Source organism: Sminthopsis crassicaudata, chromosome X (assembly GCF_048593235.1).
Source record: "Sminthopsis crassicaudata isolate SCR6 chromosome X, ASM4859323v1, whole genome shotgun sequence".
NCBI classification, from domain to species: Eukaryota; Metazoa; Chordata; class Mammalia; order Dasyuromorphia; family Dasyuridae; genus Sminthopsis; species Sminthopsis crassicaudata.
In genome coordinates, this window is record NC_133623.1 from 46,959,067 (window position 1) to 46,980,769 (window position 21,703).

General features: G+C 39.0%; 1 pseudogene; it reads right to left on the reverse strand.

Moving 5' to 3' along the window:
• The window catches only part of LOC141549018 (density-regulated protein pseudogene), a 36,363-nt pseudogene extending 17,531 nt beyond the window's left edge, over window positions 1-18,832 (reverse strand).
• Between the last annotated feature and the right edge of the window lie 2,871 nt (window positions 18,833-21,703).

Consider the following 21,703-nt stretch of genomic DNA (forward strand, 5'->3'; position numbering starts at 1 on the left):
TTAAATGACTTCCCCAAGATCATACAGCTAGAAAGTGCCTGAGGCAAGATTTGCATTCAGGTCTTCCTACCTCCCCTTTTACTCTACCATTTAGCTGACTCAGCTTGTAAATAAGACCATCTATTCTCTGAAAGGATCTAAGATATTTAAAAAAAAAAATAAAGTCCAAGATCACATATCTACTAAGTAGTAAAGCCATCTTTTCATTCCAAAGCTAGTTAGCATATTCATTGTATCTTTCCCTTACCCTCAGGGTGAGACATCCACCAGATGAATGGGAACTAGCTACAACATGCAAGGAAATAGGAAAAACTGGAGCAAAATATTTTATAAAGTGAATATGTGAGTTCAAAAGATAGGCTGGTCCTGTAGCAAGGGTGACAAGTAGCCCATGGGCAATCAGTAATGATGTCAAGAGAAAACAAGAAAGGCTCCTCCTTTGGTGACTTTATGGGAGCAGTCAGGTAGACTGGGCAGATTTGGATGCGTTGCTAGTTGTATCAATGGAGGGAAAGTCTATACTGACAAGATCTAAGACCCAATGGAATCTCTGGGTATAGGACTTAAGCTTTCCCTCACCTTTGATATGAGTAGCGCACATACTATCACTCCCATTTTATAGATGAGTAACCAGTGGTCCAGGGCAATTATTGTATATGACTCGCTGCTAATAAATGTGAGAGATGGAGCTCAAATCCTAGTCTTACTGGTTCTAAGAGCAGTGGTATTTCCATTGAACCAAACATGGTGATCTATGCCATTTTGGAGGAAGATGAAGGTAGAGAAGATCATTGCCCTTATTGATGTACTGAAATATATGAGTAAGTTGTGTGTTTTTTGGGAAGATTGTGACAGGTTCAGAAGATCACTGTACACTGCAACAACAATACTGTATGAGGATGTATTCTGATGGAAGTGGAAATCTTCAACATAAAGAAGATCCAACTCACTTCCAGTTGATCAATGATGGACAGAGGTAGCTACACCCAGAGAAGAAACACTGGGAGGGGAATGAAAATTGTTAGCACTAATATCTGTCTGCCCAGGTTGCATGTACCTTCGGAATCTAATGCTTATTGTGCAACAAGAAAATGGTATTTACACACATATATTGTATCTAGGTTATATTATAACACATGAAAAATGTATGGGATTGCCTGTCATCTAGGGGAGGGAGTAGAGGGAGGGGGGGATAATTTGGAAAAATGAATATAAGGGATAATATTATAAAAATATATATAATAAAAATATATATATAATAAGGGGAACATGCTCACTTAAAAAAAAAAGATTGTGACAGGTTCTCAGCACAGCTCACAATGAGGTGAGGTGGGCTGAGGTATGGGGAGGACCCAGATCGAAGTGGAGATATTTCATGAGAGATTCTTAAAAAGTGGAGAACATTGAAAGGATCTGAAGCACTTAATTGGGAGTTACTCTGTATTGTATTGGACAATTTTTTTCCCTCGCTCTGGGGTTTAGATTTTGTCACTTTTAAAGTAGGGGAGGGAGTGAAGAAGATGAACTCTAAAGTCCTTTCTACCTGTGACACACTAGCATAGAGGAAAGAGCTTGGCCTGGAGACACTTAAGCACTTACTAGTCATTTTGCCTTGGATAAGTCCACTTTCTCACTCTGAGACTCAGTTTCCTTATCTTCAAAAAGGAGATTAAAAAACTTTTAAAAAGCATTCTAAATATGAGCTGCCTAATCCATAGGGCACTGGATTTGGAGTCATAAATTCATTACTTTCAAATCCTACTTAAACAAATACTAGCTGTTAACCTGGACAAGTCACTTCTCCTATCTGGGTCTCAGTTTCCTCATCTGTAGCATAAGGTGGTTGGAAGTAGATGATTTTGGCAGTTCCTTCAAGCCGTGGAGCTATGATCCTATGCCAGGGATGGTGAGCAATGGGTTTTTTTGGTGCAATTCAAGGCATCCTAGAAATGGGAACTGCTAGAACTGTCCATTCTGCAGCCAACATCACCCTCTGCTGGATGGGACGGGTCACGACTTACTTCTCAGAAACACTAAAGAAGAAAGCCCCCATTGATAGTGGAGATCTGAAGACTGGAATCTTGGGATCTAGGCTCTTATACCAGTAATAGTCTCCTCTCTGAGGCTCCATGATGTTTGCAACTTTTTCTGAGTCTCTGAAGGTTCCAGCTCAGAAGTCGGTTCCCTTGCCTTTTAAGTCAAGCCTTACCACCTAGGTGCCCACCCTGTCAGAATTAGAGCTTAAGCAAAATCCTTCTAGAAAAATAGTTTGAAAAACTTTTGTTAGAAGGAAGAGTGAGTAATTGACTGCATTTCAGCATAACTCCAAACCCCACTCATAACCATAGAGCAAAAAGAAATTAACCAAATAAAATAATTAACATTACAAGAAGAGATGAGGAAAAACACCTCAAGCAATGTAAATCCTTCAAAAATAATAGCAAAAAAGTACAAGAATGACTCACTCCTCCTACCCACGTTAGCTTGTCTCTCACCCAGCTTTCCCAGAGTATCCAACCCTAATAATTCTGCATCTTTGTATGTGGTGGCCTATTATTTTTATAGCTCAGAATGATCCCCACTATCCTGCACTACTCAGGGGAGGAGAACACAGAATTCACTCAACCTTATCATAGAAAGGGTGGGCAATAATGGAGAGGATAGAAACTCAGCATTGTAGAATTAGAAGACTTTTCTGTTAAAGGAAAGGGGAAGGGTACAGATTCCGTTTCAGTCATATGTCTATGGAGTTTTCATGTGTCAAAGATCTAGGCAAAATTCCTTTTTCCTGATACATGTGCCCACATGCATAAATAAGCTCAAAGTGATCAGTAAGGACTTCTCAGCCTGGACAGAATAAAAGGGGTAACAATGGAGAAGGTAGGGGACGAGTAGTACAAGGGGTGTGTGCAGTGAGCACAAAGGATCCCTAAAATCCAAATGAAACAGAAATCCAGGTAATAACTAAATTTTATAAGACTTCGATACACCAACAAGAATTATCTCAGAAGAGAGATAAAAGAATCACAAGAAGAAATTGGGGTGGAAATCAAAGCTTTCAGATAAGGAATAAGAAAGACAAAGAAGACAACAGGAGAGTGGAGAAAATAGAACAGATGATTAAGAATAGCTATATAACAGAAGAGTCTCTGAAAAAGGAAAATGGTAGAAGTAGAATTCAAAAATATAGAAGTAGAAGAAAAATAGAAAGAACAGAATCAAAAAGTAAGAATATTAGAAAAAAACAAGTTCTATCGAGTGACTAACTGGAGATATTTTGTATAGAGATAATTAAAGAATTATAGGTTTGCAAGAAAAAAAACCACAATGATGCTTAAAGAAAAACACAAGAAAATTTCCCCCAAATACTGGATACAATGGACAAAGTAAGGATTGATAGAAGATGGATTGTTGAAATAGTGAAAAATATACATTTAAACCACTAAAGAATTTTTCAGCTATATTTCAGAATTTCACTGAATAAATAAATCTTGTAGGCAACCAAGAGAAAGGCTTTCAGATGTCAAAGAAAATTAATTCTGATAGTTTAGGACTATAAGCCTAGAACTGACCTAGAACTTATATATGAAATATTAAATATGAGGTTGGAATCAGATATTCCAAGAAAATAATAACACATCCTGTAAAACTGAATCTAATCCTCAGTGAATAATCCTCAATGAATTTCAAAAAAACCCAATCATTCAAGGCAGCCCTTTACAAGAAATTAAAAGTGATCAGGGTCTTTGATATGCAAACACTTCAAACAAGAGAAATTCAATAAAAGCAAATACTGTTAATAAGAAAAGATTAAACAATAAAATCAATTTTCCCTTCTTCTAAAGACAGAACATTTTTTAACCACACACACTGGTAGAGTACCACAGAGAGGACAAAGAGAAGAGAAATTATCTAAGCGTCTAAAGATTTATTGGAGTTAGGTCAGGAGGAAGAAAAGAAGAATTTAGTGAATATTCTAAAATACAGCTTCCTTCATAAGCAAATCAATATATTTGTGGGTACAGAGAGAACAATGCATGGAGAAAAGAGTAAGGGAGAAAGGAAGGGAAAGATGAAGAGAGTAGAACATATATTCCCATCTGTTAAACTCAAGAGGAGAAAGGTGAGTAGTGTGTAAGTATCTGTCTAAGGAGCTTTGAGAAATGTTAAAAACAATGGGAAGGAGGGTCGGAGAAGCCTAAGAGTTAGGTCTCACTCTAAGAGGGGGAATCAGAGGAGGCATTTTAAGATGCATTTGGGTAAACAGTGGGTATAATTTTAGGGGGTGGAGTAGTGGAAACTCAAGAGATCCCTTTGCCTAAACCAGGGTCATCACATTTTGGAGAAAAGTAAGGAGCCACTTAGAGGATCCAATGTGGAAAGTAATTTTTACAAAAATTGATTGTGTTAAAATACAAGGAAATAGTAAGTGGAAAGGAGTAAAAATTATAATTCAACTAAAGTTGTCTTTAGTGGGAAAATATATCTCTAAAATACATCAACAAAATAGAAAAGAGAGGGTTAATGAATTGAGCACAGGATTTTAAAAGTTATAAAGCAAACAAATCCAAAGTAGAGATAAAAGAATAAATAATGAAAATAAGAGAATTAGATAACAATTGATAACAGAAAGATGAGAGAAGTGATAAAAACAGAGCTATTTTTTGAAGACTAACAAAAAACTTGATTTCCAAAAGAGAAGAAAATCAAATTAGCAAAATAAAAAAATAAACAAGCTGAATTTATATTGATTACAGAGGAAATAAAAAGAATGATTGGAAACCACTATATGGAATCTTCCATTAACTCCTACTCTAATGCCTTAAAGGGTCATGGAGGTAAAGCTGGGTATTTTAAACACTATGCCAAAGAAGTGTAAGTTCTGGAAGACTCTGATGTTAGAAAGGCTTTCGGGAACAGATCATGTCTGGTTTCCAAGGACTAGTCTTTCTAAGAACAGAAAAGTTCAACAATTCTCTATAGGTGGGCAAATGGTAATAAATTCTTTGGTTTATGGCAACCCGTGGAACAAAGAATAATACAAAATGGCCAGTCTTCTGTGGTGATGGGTAGTAGATGCCAAAAAAGAAGGCAGAGTATACTAAGAATCACAGCTTATAGATCATCTATGAATCTGAAATTGGCCATTGGTACTCTAAACGTGAGAACCTTGTCCAATGACCAAGGAGCAGATGTTTGGCTGAAGAGGTGAATTATATCCATCTTGACATTCTTCCTATAAACCAAATCAAAAGATAGAAGAAAGTTGCAGCAACATGGAAAGATGCTTCCTCACAGGTTCTCCAGGGAGAGGCAAGCAAAAGTATTGACAGAGCTATTTTTATCAAAAATTATGATTGTGGCGGTGATGATGATGATGATAATGATGATAGTTAGCACTTATATAGTGCTTTAAGTTTGCAAAGCACTTTACATATATCTCCTAGGCTCCTGAGCTGTGGGCTCATGCCTGGAATGCCCTCCCTTATCAACAATACGGATCTCCCTACCTTCTTTTAAGCCCCAACTAAAATCCTATCTTTTACAGGAAGCCTTTTCAACCCCGAGTTCCAGAGAGAGAGAGAGAGACAGACAGGAAGACAGACAAATAGAGACATGGAGAAACAGAGACAGAAAGAGACACAGAGAGAGAGAGACAGGGACAGAGTCAGAGACACAGAAAGAGACAGAGAAATACCACACACACACACACACACACACACACACACACACACACACACACACACATGAGTGAGTGTGTGTGTGTGTGTGTGTGTGTGTGTGTGCAAATGGCTTACCCAGGGTTACACAGCTAGTAAGTGTCTCAAGCAAGATTCAAACTTAGGTCTTTCTGCCTTCCTTCCTAGTGTTCTATCCACTGTCACCAATGGGACATTTGGTCATCTTATGTCATGACCTATGCAATTAGTATTTACACAAAGACTGCTATGAAAGTACCTCTGTTCTAGAGGTTGTCATACTTGACTCCTGCCTCTTGAAATCTTCACTCCTATAAGGGCTCAGTTCCCATGCCACCTGGTAGAAGAAGTCTTTCCTGATTCCTTCCCTTGTTAGTTCTTCTCTCCACCCCAATTATTTTATATTTCTCTGTAAGTTTTATTTATTTCTATATTTTTATATAGGCTGTTTCTTCATTCTTTCTTCCAAATAGAATATAAGGTCTTGAAAAGGATGGAGGATTTCATTTTTATTATATTCCTGGCATTTAACATGTAGAAGACTCATCTGAATGACTTAATAAGAATTTGTTGATTATTCTTTTTCACATCATGGCATCGACTGAATGGTGTGGCAAATTCCGGATTCAATGATCCCGATTGCTCATTGATTAAAAGAACATTTGATCCAGGAGAACAAAAATGCTGCCTTAATGGCAGGACTCTAACAAAATGCTTCCTAGAATATGTCAAAAATCAGAAAAAAATTCTTGAAAGATATAAAAAGATAGAGAACCTTTTCTGATAATCCTATGAATATTAGTATCAAATGACACACCAAATAGGGAGAAGGATACCTCTGTCAAAGAAGAAATCCAGTGCAGAGGCAAGTCAGTATATTATTCCTTATAAACAGTAAGATCCTTCTGTTTGCATTGTGGACTGAGACCTGGAAAAGACTTGAGAAGCTATTGAGTACAAAGAAGGAAACTGAAGCCCAAGGCCCTCCCTGGGACTTGCTCAAAGTTACACATTTTTTAATAGCTCTATAACTGGAAGGTCATCTAATTCAGCTCCTTCATTTTATAGAGAAGGAAACCGAGGCCCAAGGAGGGGAAGGGATTTGCATAAAGTCACAGACAGAGTAAGCATTAGTTGTTTCTGACTGGAAACTCAGCCTCCTTTCCACTGTGCTGGGTGCCTCAACATCAAAATGCCTCCTAAATGAGATCTATAACACTAATGAGTTCACCCTAATTATCCACACAGGAAAATAAAAGTAGATAAGGAAGACAGAATGCACATTGCTCAGTTGAATGGCCAATTTACAGAGAGCAGATGAGGCTGGGAGGCCTTTGAACATCCACATGGAGGACCATGGGTTAACTGGCATAGGGGCAGGGAAGGGTGAGTGGAGAACATGAGACTGTCTTTCCTCCAATAGATTAACTCCAAGTAAAGCCCCTGCAATCCATCGCTCTGACCTTGCTAGCCCGTGACCTCTCTGAAAAAGAAGGGTGGCAATTGCTCCTGAGGGACAGCATAGATGAGGTCCACCATAAGTGCCTAACTCAGGAGAATCTACATTCTTTCCTTCTGTGCTGGATCTGCCAAAGGGGAGGACAGTGATATAGCTGCTTTGGGAAAAGCGTAAAATAACATGGAGCCCAGGAAGACTAGGCCGCTTTCTGTGACTTCCTCCTCCCTGAGATGGAGATGGTGTGGTGCGGTGAGACTATTGGGACATGCTTCTGCTTACCCTGGCCAAAAACCCCATTCTTTCTCGTTCTTATCTCTTCACACATCAATGGGGGCCTCGAGTCCTTTGCCACCCCATGTCTATGGCCAGGTGAGATACAATATCACAGTGGGTCAATAGATAAAGATGGTGTTGACTGAGGGAAATGGACCAACATGCTCCCCACTACCACCAATACCACTATTTCAAGGCCCTTCAATAGGCCAGTCATTGCCCAATTAGCAGCTAATTAGCAGAAAGATTGGTTAAATTAGCAGGAAATCATCCTATATCCCTCTTCCCTTTCACAAATTCCTAGAAAAAGCTGACTATACTCATTTCCTCTACTTTCCTCCCACTTAACTATTGGCAATTTGACTTGAAAAGATTAATTATCTTCCCCTCCCCTTAACTCTCCCCTCCTCCAAACTTCCTTATTCCTGCTAAAATCACTAACATTTTTTTTCAGTCAGGCAGGTTTGCAGCCATGTTATGGGCTTTAACTCTTCTCTTTCCCTCATCTCTCTGCTCACATAACCACCATTTCAGATCAGGCACTTATCACCTCTGAGTTGAGTCTCTTAGTCCCTTGGTTGGGTTTCTGGCTTCCAATTTGTCTCTCTACCATCCAGTTGCCATACAGCTTCCAAAATAATCCACAGCTATGACCGAGCCAATGTGCTGGAGCCTCCATTATCAAATCTTATTGATTCTCCTTTACCAATATTTCCCACACAGGCCCCCTTTTTCCACTCATAGTATCACCACCCTTGTTCAGGCCCTCATCACCTAACTTCCCTATAACTGGAGAGGGTATTATCATACTCCCAGTCACCCAGGCTTGTAACCTAGATGACATCCTCGATTCCTCACTCTTTCTCACTCCCCCCAAATAATATACTGCCAAGACCTATCAATTTTGCCTTCATAAACAGTTCTCAAATACGTGCCCTTCTCTCCTCTGACACCTATAAATCTGGGGTAGGCCTTTATCATCTCAAACCCAGGCTACTGCAATAGTCTGTTCATGAGTCTGCCAGCCTCATCTCTCCTAACTCCATTCTATTCTCCGCCCAATGGCAAAGGGATTTATGCAGGCATAGGTCTGGTCATGTCACCCCCTTGTTCAAAGGACTTTACAAGCTTCCTTTTATCTCCAGAAGCAAACAGAAAGACATTTATTTGGCATTTAGAGACCTTCATATCCTGGCCCTCCCCTTCTGTTATGGCTTTCTTTCACTTTACTGTCCTCAGCTCTATTAGCCAGGGACAATTGCAGACTTACAACACCTCAACCTCCTATCCCTGCCCATAAGGATTTTACTTTCTACTGAGGAGAGACAATAAACACATAAACATAAAATCAATGAGAGGCAAGATCAGTGGTTAGAAGAACACCAATGAACTCATGGGGGACGGGGAGTGTTATCACAAAATTTGCCATGTAGGAGTTGGCAACAGAACTAAGCCTTGGGATTGAGGATTCCATTGAGGTGGAGTTGAGGAGGGAGAGTATCCTAGGCATGGGAGGGAGGTAAACATGTGCAAGAACTTGGAATATTATATATGGGGAATAAAAAGTAAGACTTATTTGGTGACAATAGAGTCTGTTAAGGGGAAAATGTGACATTAAGCTGGAAAGATAGCTTATTGAAACAAAGTGGGGCCCATATATCAGGGAATGGCTTAGCAAATGATGGCATAGGAATACAATGGAATGTTAGAGTATGAACCATATGAAATGGACAGTTTCAGATGAGACTTGCCTTAATTGATACCCCACCAAGTAAGTACAAGCAGGAAAAGAGTGTATAGAGTGGCAACACCATTCCCAAGAAAGACTTGAGAGCTCTGAGCGAGGAAATAACAACCATGTACAAAATAGCAAGCTATCCACCTCCACTTTTAGATGCAGGAAAAGTCATGCCTTTTTGATGTGATCGATGAGAGAATTTGCTTCATTCATTTATGTATGCGTATTTTTCTTGTTGTTCACGTGGAAGGGGGAGGAAAAATGTTTGTTAATTGAAAAGCAAATTAAACATTTAAAAAATTAGTTTGGAGCCAGAATGTGAAGGGATTTATATAACAAAGAGAAAAAAATATGATTTTGTTTCCCTAGAGGCCATAAGGGGACATTAAAGCTTCTTGAGAAGATTAATATGGTGAGTCCTGTACTTTAGAAATATCAGTTTTTCAGCTGTGTGGAAGACAGATTAGAGAGGGGAAGGAATGGAAGCAGAGAACACAATTAGGAGGCATTTGCTAGTGGCTAGGTAAGAGGTGATGGGGATCTGAACTTGGATGATGGCTGTGTAATTTTAGAGATGTTAAAGTTGAATTGACAACTGCTTGATATAGAGAACACAGGACAGTAAAGAGTTGAGGATGGTTCCACAGCTGTGAGCCTGATGACCGTGAAGATGATAGTAGACTCAACAAATATGACAAAATTAGGAAAAGTGGTAGTTTAGGGAGAAAGAGAGTATGTTCTAGTTTGGACATATTGAATTTGAGATGCTTATAAATCATCCACATGATGAGGGCTAGGTAGTGCTTCGTGATGTGGCACTGGGGCTCAGGAGAGAGATGCAGGAGACTAATTGAATGTAACGTTGCAAATACTGTTAAATGTGGTCATTTTGTTGCTTCACTTTGCTTCCCTCTTATAATTTGTTACAAGATAGGGTTCAATGAGGAGAGAAACTAGATCGAAGGATGACTGGTATAAAAAGAAAAAAATGGCATCAATCCAACTTTAAAAAATAGTTTGGGCATCAAGTTTTTCAAAAGATGTTTTTAAAGCAAGAAAACTTTTAAAACAAAGATATGCTGCTCAGGCCTAAGGTCTAAGGTGATGACGTGGCTCTGCCACAGATACACTGTGTGCTCTTAGGCTAGTCATTTGCCTCCTCTGGGACAAGACAGTTCTTTGAGAATCTTTCCAATCTATCCTTTCTATGTTATATGTTTATTCTGAGTCTCTTACCTTCTCTGGGTTTCATTTTCCTACTCTGACAAATGAGGATGTTGGACCAAATGGGTCCAAAAGTCTCATCAAGCTCTGACATCCTGCATTCTAACAAGTGCACAGAATTCACCTTCTTTGGAATATCTTAATTTCATTCCATTATTTGAATAAAAACATGAGAAATGCTACATTAGGTTAGTCCTATGGTTCATTGACACCCAAATTCTGCCTGACAGGATTACCATGGAATCATTTTGAGGGGGAGCTTGGAAATTGGCCTATGGGACCCTGGCTTCAAGAGATTAAAGATACTTCTAGCTTTGGGGGGAAGGGGGTACCTTCCCCCTACTTCACTTGGGAATTGAGTCTCCTATGGCAATGGTATCAAATTCAAATAGAAATGGTACTAAATAGTACACAAAGATCCCTGATGGTACATATTGATTTAGAAAATCATGCATTGCCATCATCTACATTCCATTATATTTTTATTTTGTTAAATATTTCCCTTGACATTTTAATGAGGTTTGGGCAGCACTTGGAAGTGTCATAGGCTGTGCTGACATCTCTGCTCTAGGGTACTTCTACTCCAGGCTTTGGCCAACTAGGGAGCACTTGCAGTGGCTAACGCACTGGGCCCGGTGTCAGGAAGGACTAAGTTCAAATCTGGCTTCACACACTTCCTAGCTGTGTGACACTGGGCAAGTTACTTATCCCTGTTTCCTCATCTGTAAAGTGAGCTGGGGAAGGAAATGGCACACCCATCCAGTAGACCACCAAGAAAACCTCAAATGGAATCAAATAGAAGTTGGACATGACTGAAATGACTCAAAAACAACACCTCCCAGATTTAAGGTACTTTATGGTTCTGAGCTTCATGCATTTATTCATTAGTCAGTTAACAAAATTAATGCAAAGCAAAGGTATTTATGGAAATGCAATAAAATGAAGAATAGAAACACAATTCACTTCTCATCACAAAAACCTAGAGTAAACTCTCCCATATATATTTAATCTATCTTTGATGAGCTAGGTTGCGTGTGTGTGTGTGTGTGTGTGTGTGTGTGTGTGTGTGTGTGTGTGTAAATAACTATGGAGGTAGAATCTAGCTCATAAGACGGCATCACTTTCTTTTGTGCCTCTTCCAGAGTTGTACAACAGAGATCATCAGGACTAGAAGATCAAAGACATTAATAGACCTGTAGTATTGGGGATATCCACATATATGTATATATAAATATATACATATATGTGTGTATATATATTTAAGTATGTATTCTCTCCCACAAATACACACAGAATCTTATATGTGTGTATGTATATGAATTTATGTCCATATGTACACATATAGATAGACAGGTAAATAAATATAGATATAGATAGATGTAGATGTAAAATTTGATCTTCACAACAACCTTGAGAGTTAGGTGTTATTATTATCCCCATTTTAAAGTTCAGGAAACTGAGACAGAAGGAGATTGACTTTCCAGCCTACAATCACAGAGCAAGTCAGTGTTGTTTTGAACTCAGGTCTTAGTGATTCTGGGTCCAGACTCTTTCTATTAAGTAGATTCCAGTTGCCTCCTAAAGCTCTAAAAGTGACTGTCTTTACACTTCTTTAACAAGCTGTGAATGGGCCCCTCCCAGTTTCACATCCTTTATAATTGGTGAATAGGCCTCTGGGATATAAGTCAACCAAGGTTTCACACCCTTTACAAGCTGTGAATGGGCCATTCAAAATTTTGTATCCCTTACAGTTTGGATCTAGTATTCTTGGTGGCCTTTCAAAGTTTGAAATGGGCAAAGTCTGAAATGGGCTTTCTCCCATGCTCATACTAGAGTATTAACTGTCTTAATCACCTCTTATTAATTTATTATCCACATATTTATCTAGGAGTTCCTGGATCCTGCATTTTTCCAGCTGGTGTGTGTGTGTGTGTGTGTGTGTGTGTGTGTGTGTGTGTGTGGTGGTGGTGGTGGTGGTGGTGGTGGTTGTAGTTGTGGTTGTTTAGATTCCAAGAATGCTTCTCCCCGGTATGGAACCCTGGAACTGGGCTCTAGCCAAGCTGGCAAGGCTTTGAGCACAGGCTGTCAACATCCCTGTGTCTGTGTAAGCCCAGATACCCACAGAGTGGCTCATCACCAGAAGACTAGCCACCAGAGAATAGATTTGTCCCCAGCAACTGATGAAGCCACTTAAATCTCCCCCCTTTTGCTATTGGCTCATTATTGCCATCAAGGCAATTAGCTTTTAATCCAAAGAGACCAAGCCTGACACAGTTAGACTTTCCCTTAATGGCCTCAAACTATGGGCTGAAGACATCAGGGACATGTTCCCCTCTGCCAATACCAAAGGACAAAAGGGAAAGTTGTCAACACATTTTCCCCCATTAAGGTCAAGCATACATGAATACACACTTGAGCCCTCCCTATTTCCTCTCTCTGTCTCCACACACACACACACACACACACACACACACACACACACACACACACACCCCTGCATAGTATAAATTGAACCAGAGAAGAATTTTTCAGAATTGAAAGTTGTTTCCAAAGCTTTCAAGTTTCCAACTTGTGGGCTTTTCTTTATTACTTTGTTCTTTCATTCATTCTTTCTTTCATTCATTAATTCAATGAGCATTTCATATTGAGCATCTTCTATTTATGAAGCTTTATTTATGCTATCTTTAAAGAACTTCCCTTGGAATGCTCCCAGAGACTCTCAGTAAGTGGGCATGTGTTTTTTATCTGAAAACTGAATGCGTGATATAGAAATCACTGTTATCTAGTGGAAAAAACAGATTCTAGAATCAGAGGACTTAGGTTCAAAGTCCTCCTCCTCTAACACTTCCTGCCTATGTGAAATTGGGCAAATCACTTTCCTTCCTTGGACATCCATTGCCTCCTTTCTAAAATCTGGGGCTTTAACAAGATACTCACTAAGGACCTTTTGACCACTGAACTGCTACCCAGCTTTTTAAAATAATTTCACAAGGGGGACCTTCTCCTTTATAATTCTCTTTGCTGAGAATTTACAAGAACTCTTTGGAAAATCCAAGGCCATTAGAAAAGGTACCTTTTGACTGTCTTTTATTATTATTTCATAAGCTTTAAGGAATAAAAGGTTTTTCAGGGTCATCTGGTCCAGAAATTTCATCTCATATATGAAAAAACTGAGGTAGTGTCATGTAGGAATGAGGAACATATGTACTGGGTTTGTACCCAGAGCCTCTGACTTGAAAGCCAGGCTTTTGCCAGAATTCTTTCTGTACAACCAACCTGTAAGGGAGGGAATGTATAATTCCCAATTTTTCTCTGGTCTAGAGAAGTCCAAAGGAGGAAAGTGGAAGTCAGAGAGGTCACAGGAATAGAGACAGAAGGGACTTAGAGATGCTCTAGTCCCCAGCTTCTTAAACTGTGGATCTCAATCACATATGTGGTTTTTCCCAAAAATTCACCAGCATCCAAATAGGTCTTTCCCACAAATTAGAGTGTGTCTGAAAGGCAAAAAGAGAAGGGCATGGCAGAGCATGAAATGGATAGTGTCAGAGATGTGATGACAATGAACTTGGACAGACTATAGCGATAGTGAAGGACAGAAGGGCAGGCATGTCATGGTACATGGAGTCAAAAAGAGTTGGATGTGATTGAATGACTGAACAAGTCTATGTATAAGCAAGTATCAATTTTAGAAAAACCTGAAATTCAATGAAGTCATTTCTGGAATCCCAATGCTACCAGACTTTTTCACTTTTGAGGAAGGAGTATTTGAACCCCAGCTAGGAACAGTCCATGCCTTTATGGGCTGAGACACACTGATATGATACATTTCTCTAGATGGAATGGTATTGGGGAAGACCTCTGGATTGGAAGGAAAGAGATCTAGGGGCAAGTTCTGCCACTTTGGGTAAGCCATGCTATACTTTTGCTGTCTATTTGCTTATCTTAGAAAGAATTGTCTGTGAGTAGGTAGGGAGTTGGAAGAGATCAGGATTTCTTAACCTGTTTTGCATTCTGGTGAATCCTGTAGCCCCTTGCAGAATAATGTTTGTAAACTTATAAAATACTTAAGATTATAAAGAATATCCATTAAAGTGAAATAGTTATTTTTTCAAAACCCTAAGACAAGGATCTTAGATCTAAGATCTAAAATGAGGTTAGCAAATCTGTAACATCCCTTTCACATTTAATCCCATGACCTCTATGAGGTTTGTTTCCTCATTTGGCTCTCTCTGAGGGTTAATACACTCCCTACTTCAAAGACTGATTGAATAGAAAGTACTTTGCAAATGTGGAAAGAATCCTGGCAGATCCCCAGCTGTCCATTCTGTAAAACGAAGGGATTGGACTAAATGGACTCTGAGTTACCCTCTAACCCTTACATGTGTGAAGAGAAACATCTAAATGACTACTTAAATCTCTCTGTTGCCAGGATGTTTCAGTTAATAGTAATTTTGGGAGTCGTATGGATTATTATTTTCATTTTCTAAGTCAACTTGCAGGTATAGACAAAGGACTCCTACGTGGAGTCAGTTACAAAAGGGCACATTTTATTCTGACCAACAACATATTGGCGAGAGGTCCTAGAGTGAAAAAGAATACTACCACCCTGACTGACTTCTGTTCACCCAAAAGGATTATTGGTTTATGCTTATTGTTATTTAAAGGAAACAAGGAGTTGAATTAAAATATTTTAAAAATAGAAATGTATATACTATGTAAATATATATAAACATGTAAAATATAGAATATATATAACATCAACAAAATATATAAGTATAACATATATAAATATATTTTTGAAAAGGGAAAATTACTTTAAAAAGCTGATTTGGCCTCAATTTGGTTAGTTTTCTTTCAAATGAGTTATTGGATAATAAGTCCCTTTGTAGGGGAGCTTTCACCCCTTACTGGAGGCCCAAGAAATACAGAAAGGGAGGGCGCAAGGAAATGGGTCAGCCAAATGAAGCCCAAAGATGACCCCAAGATGGAGCTGGAATTATTGGGAGTGGAAGGTAGGAAATGATTCTTAAAAGATCATCCCCAACTCGAGTCAGACTTGTCTAATGTTTGGGGTTCTTCTCCCCTGTCTTGCCCTGCCCTGCCCAAGGAGAATTCCTTAGCTCACAGACCAGCAGCAGCAGAGATAAAACCAGTTTGGCCAAACCAAAACCACTATGTTTTCCTTTTATTTCCCCAAAACAGCCAGTGGATAGAGAGCCAAAAAGGGGAAAACCCTTTATAACGACAACAATGTTGGGAGATGGGACTCATAATGTAAATGCTTCACTAGCATTTAAAGTTTTCAAAGTGTTTTAATTTTAACATTTCCATGCAGGAAGTATCTCCATTCTACAGATGAAAAAATTGAGGATTAGTGTTTGATCAAATTTTTTGCTCTAAAATAATTCTTTATTTCCTCTTATTACCTTTGGGGTACTCTCTGGTATTCAAAATTGTCCACAAAATCTGACTCAGTCTCCTAATTCTATATTACTCTTTTTCACAGGTACCATTTTCCAGTCAAACTAGCTTGCTAGCTGTTTTCCACACAGGACAATCTATCTCCTACCTCCATGTCTTTATGCAAGCGGTCCCCATGTCTAGAATAAATTCCAGTCTAGCCTTCACCACCAAGAATTCTTAGTTTCCTTCAAAGCACAGTTTAGGTAACACCTTCACTCCTGGTGATCTCCTCCTTCAACTATTCACACTCCTTCCTTGAAATCGATTTGTATATGTTGTATTTACTTTAACTTATGTACAACTTATATAGCCCTTGATAGGTTGAAGGCAGGAAGATCTTGTGAGAAATTAGACGATTAGAATTGACACTGGAGGAGGTATGGGGAGCAACTACTGAACCAGGAAATCAATAGACATTTGTTTGTTAAGTGATTACTGCACGATAGTAAAGATAGAAAGGAAAAGTGAAAATAGACCCTGCTCTCAAGGAGGTTGCATTCTAATGGGGGAAACAACACACATAGACTTTTGGTCATTTCTTATTTTAGAGATATTAGCCCCAGTCAATGTTTGTTCCCACCAGAGGTACAGATGCAGTCTTAGGGGATTTCAATTAGCCACTCAGTAAATAAATGTTTGGGTTGCTAGGTGGTAGAGTGTATAGAGCACTGAGAATGGAATGAGGAAGACTCCTCTTCCTCAGTTCAAATTTGACATTAGATACTTATTAGCTGTGTGACTCTGGGCAAGTCTTTTTTACTCTGTCTGCCTTAGTTTTCTCATCTGTAAAATGAGCTAGAGAAGGAAATGGCAAACCACCATAATATCTTTGCCAAGAAGACCCTAACAGAGGTCAGAAAGCATTGGATGTGACTGAAAATGACTAAATGACATGGGACAATCAATTCTAAATGACCACCAGACATTTGATGACATAGGACACAGAAAAGAGACTAGGGGTGGAGAAATAGATCTGAAAATCTTCAACATGGAGAATTATACTCAGGTGAGATGATATGAAAGGAGAGAGAGATTCTTCAACATGGAGATGATAATTATACTCATGTGAGAGGAGAGAGGGAGGGAGGGGAAGGAGGGGAGGGAAGGGAAAAACAGAGATGGGGAAGGAGGGAGGAAGGAAAAAGTTCCAGGACAGGGGGATATCACACATAGACAAATATGTAATTCTCTACAATATTAAACACAATTTCCATAGACTTAATGTTTACTAAGTATTTTCTTCACAATGACTCTGAAGTAGACAATGCAAATACTCACTAAGGTGCCATATCCATGCCCAGTCACCTAGTTCAAGATACCAAGGCTGTCTGCTGGCAAATCCAATAATAATAATATAGTGACGATAATGCAGGATAAATGATAAGCACAGGAAAGGTAGCAAAGTGACCAGAGGAAAAAAATCAGTTCTGGATGAGCTTGGTGGAAAGAAGAGATCCCTCTGAGTATATGGGGGTATACTTTGAGCATGCCTTTAAGAACAAAGTTGCAGAGGTAGGAAAACTGGGACTTCAGATCATAACATCAGAGCTCTAGAGCTGGAAGGGATGACAGTGGTTATCTAATATACCACTCTCATTTTACAGAGAATAAAGCTGAGGTTTGGGGAGGGGAAGAGACATGTATAGGGTCACAGTAAATGCCACAGGTACAACTTGAACCCAGGTCTTCTGAATTCCGGAGCACTTTTCATCATGCTGCCTCTCAAATATTGATTAGGTATCCCAAAGTACCTGCTCCTATTATGAAGAAACTGAGCCACATCTGAGCCCATGGCCTACCTAACAGTGAGCTTTGGTGATATTGTTGACCTCCAAATTCAGCAGGGCAAAGGGAAGGAAGATTACGGACCAGGATTATATCATGGGAACTGTAGATTCCTGGAGAGTAAGGTACATGGTACGTGTGCATGTGTGGGAGTGAGGCAAGTTATGTTTCAAAACAAAGGAACTCTTGATGGGCCTTCTTAACCTTAACTCTGAAAAAGGGAAAATTGCCAAGCAGATCAAGAACCAAATTCTGGAGTTTGTTTTGCTGGGAACTGAAGCACCCAAGAAAGTTCAGAGTATCCTAGATAGCTAAAAGGAGATATGAAACTGGGAGAGAAAAAAAGCATAAAAAGAAAAGTGGGAAAAATGAAAAAAAATTAAAAGGAAAGTAGGATTTAGACAAAGAAAGCATCATGGGATCCTATCTTTAGGACTAGAAGGGCTTTCAGAAACCACCTAATCCCAACACCTTATTTTATAGAGGAGGAAACTGAGATCCAGCCAGGAGAGGTGATTTGTCCAAGGTCATACATAGGATTATAGATCTGAGAGCTAAAAGGGACCTCAGAGGCTCTCATTTTACAGTAGAGGAAATTGAGATCTAAGGAAATTAATTGACTTGCCCAAAATCACACAGTGGGATTTGAACTCAGGTTTTTTGACTTTAGAACCAAAACTCTTTCTTCTAAACTTTGCTGCCTCTCTTGGATGGTGGTTAATCCAGTTTGTTTGGGATACTAGGAACAAGATGGGGAAGAGTATGAGAAGTTGGATAGCAAAAACCATGGCTGATGATTTCTTGGATCCTCTTCTCTTAGATAATGCAGTTTAGCCTCATGGAAGGTGGCAATGTAACTACAGTGAGTGAGTTTGTACTTTGGGGGATTTCAGAAGACCCCGAGCAGCAGAAACTCCTGTTTGTTCTCTTCTTGCTCATGTATACTGTAACCTTGGTCGGCAATTTGAGCCTCATCTTTCTCATCAGAATCTACCCCAAGATCCACACACCCATGTACTTCTTTCTCAGCCACCTTTCCTTCCTTGATTCCTGCTACGCTTCAGTCACGGCTCCCAAGATGCTGGAAGATTTGCTGTCAGAGAACAAAGTAATCTCTTGGTCTGGATGCATGACACAGTTGGGCTTGTTCATTGTCTTGGCCTCAGCAGAACTTTACCTCTTGGCCTCCATGGCTTATGACCGCTATGTTGCCATCTGTAAACCACTGCTTTACCCTGTACTCATGTCCTCTAGGGCCTGTACTTCCTTTGTGGTTGCTTGCTATGCTGCTGGGGTCATCAATTCTCTGACGGTTACGAGCTCCATCTCACAGCTCTCCTTCTGCAGGGCCAACATGGTCAAAAGCTTCTTCTGTGACATCCGCCCGCTTCTGGCTCTGTCCTGCTCTGACACCCAGATCTGTAACATCCTGGTCTTTGCCTTTGGTGCCTTTATTCAGATGAGCTCACTACTTGTGATTGTGATCTCCTACACTTTCATCATCATTGCCATTATGAGAATCCGTCTAGCTGAGGGCAAACGGAAAGCCTTTTCCACTTGTGCCTCCCATATGACTACTGTTAGTCTGTTCTATGGGACACTTATATTCATATATTTACGGCCCACTTCCAACTCTGCTCCAAATCAGGACCAAGTGATCTCCGTCTTTTACACAATGGTCATTCCCATGATGAATCCTATTATCTATAGTCTGAGGAACAAGGAAGTGAAACAGGCACTGAAGAAGATCCTATATAAGATCCTATAAAAGGGCCCAGTTCTCCAGGCTTAATCATTGATTTATATCTAAGCAAGGAAAAGGGACCTTTTTTAAGACCCAAACTGTTATATCTTCACCCAGTTTTAGCTCATTGATTATAATTCATGATAATAATAGAGAAAGTAATTAACACGGTGGTAAGAACAGTTCAAAAAATCTATTTTACTCATCTAAAATGGGAGAGACATGATTAGGAGGTAGTGTGGTGGATCTGGAGAAGCCAAAGCTTACTGTGATGCTCTAACACATTCTCGGGCTACATCAAGAGAGTATAATATTGAGGACTAGGGTTAGGGCAGTCTCAAAGTTTTTTGTTTGATTTAAATCACATTTTAAGTACCATGTTCAGTTCTGAGTACCCCAATTTAGAATCTATAACATATGGCAGAGACAAACTGGATGGCAAAGGAGTTCATGTTCATACCCTATGAAAACTGGCTTAAGAATTGAAGATGTTCAACATAGAGAAGGGAAGACTTACTGGGGGCATGATTTGAATTGTATAATTTTTTTTGCACATAGTGGCATGACCCACTCATGGACACTGAACACCTTTCCGCTCATTTATGTCTTCCTTAATGTTTTTAGAAATTGTTTTGTAGTTTTATAAATCATGTATATATAGGTAGGTTGTCTCCCAGATATATAATGGTTTTTGCTATTTTAAGTGGAATTTTTTTTCTAGATCTTCCTAATAATAATACACAGAAAAGGTAATGATTTTGTAGATTTATTTTGTGTCTCCTGCTTTGTTTGAAGCTATTGTCTCGATTGCATTGGGGAGGGGAGTGATTTCCTAGGGTTTTCTAAGTAGACCGTTATCATTTCTGTCTATACATTCTATGCCTGTCTTTCCAAGAATCTCACATTCACAAACTGGGATTAATCCTTAACTCTTTTCTCTCTTTAATTCTTCATATCCAATTATCACATAATATATCTAGAATTGGAAAGCATCTCAAAGATCATTTAGTCCAATACTATTATTTTAAAGATGAGGAAAGTGAGATCCAGATATGGTGAGTGAGATGCTGGACAATGTAACTCAGGTAGAACATATCAGTGTTGGGAATTGAACCCATATCCTCTGATTTCAAAGCCATTGCCTTTCCACTGACCAATGTGGCCCCCCACTTTTTGCTAAGTTTTCTTTATTTATCTTCTCAACATTGATCTCATCTCCTTTTTTTCTCTACTCACATAAACACCATTCTAGTTCAGACTCTTATCTTCTCTCACCTGTACTAATACTCCTAAATGAACTCCTTATTACCAATCAACCCCTATCTTCCCCAATCTATACTACTGCCAAAGCGATGCTCTTAAAGCACAAGTTTATCTTTGTCACTCAGTTTCTTAAAAGTTCCAGTAGCTCTCCATTGCCTCTATGATCAAATACCAATCCCCATTTTGAATTAAAAGCCTGCATAGAATGATTACTCTCCCTTACATAAGGAATTGCACAGACCTTACTTTCCTTCATTTCCTCTGTACTCTGGTCAAACTGGATTACAAAGTTTTTTCCTAATACAAAATTTAATCTCTGGACCTTTTCAAGGCATCTCTCTGAAATGTATTACTCTATCATATCTGCCTCTTGGATTCTTAGCTCCCTTCAAAGTTCAGCTCAAGGGTTACCTCCTAAAGGAAGTCTTTTCTGATTCATCTGACTGTTAGAGCCTCCTCAAATGAATTTTTATTTGCATTTCCCTCATATAAGATAATATAGAATGGAACATTCAGCAAACCTTAAAGTACAATATATTTTTGCTACTGCTACTACTACTACAACTACTATTGCTACTATGATGATTACAACTACAATGATGATGACTACTATGACTACTAAGACTACTACTAGTACTACCACTATTACTACTGCTACTGCTGCTGCTGCTGCTGCTATCATTATCATCACCACAGATGTAAATATTGTTACTTCTGATTTAGAAAGCTAGGTCAGGGGCTGATATGCTTTTGTTTTATATCTCCAGTTTCTAGTCCAGTGCCTGGAACATAGTAAACACTTAATTAAAACTTGTTGATTATGATTAGCTAGTTAATATTATCTATAAAAACACAGAAATAGTTGGTTGAGATTATCCTCGGAAAGAGATATTTTTTCCCCTTCATTGGCAATGTTCATTCCCTTAATTTAATTTTCCTGTCTTATTGATACAGCTGACATTTTTAGTGTAGTCCAAAAAGGAGACTGTGAATATCCTTGTTTCACTCCTGATCTTATTTGGAAAGCTTCCAAAATCTCTCCTTTACAAATAATG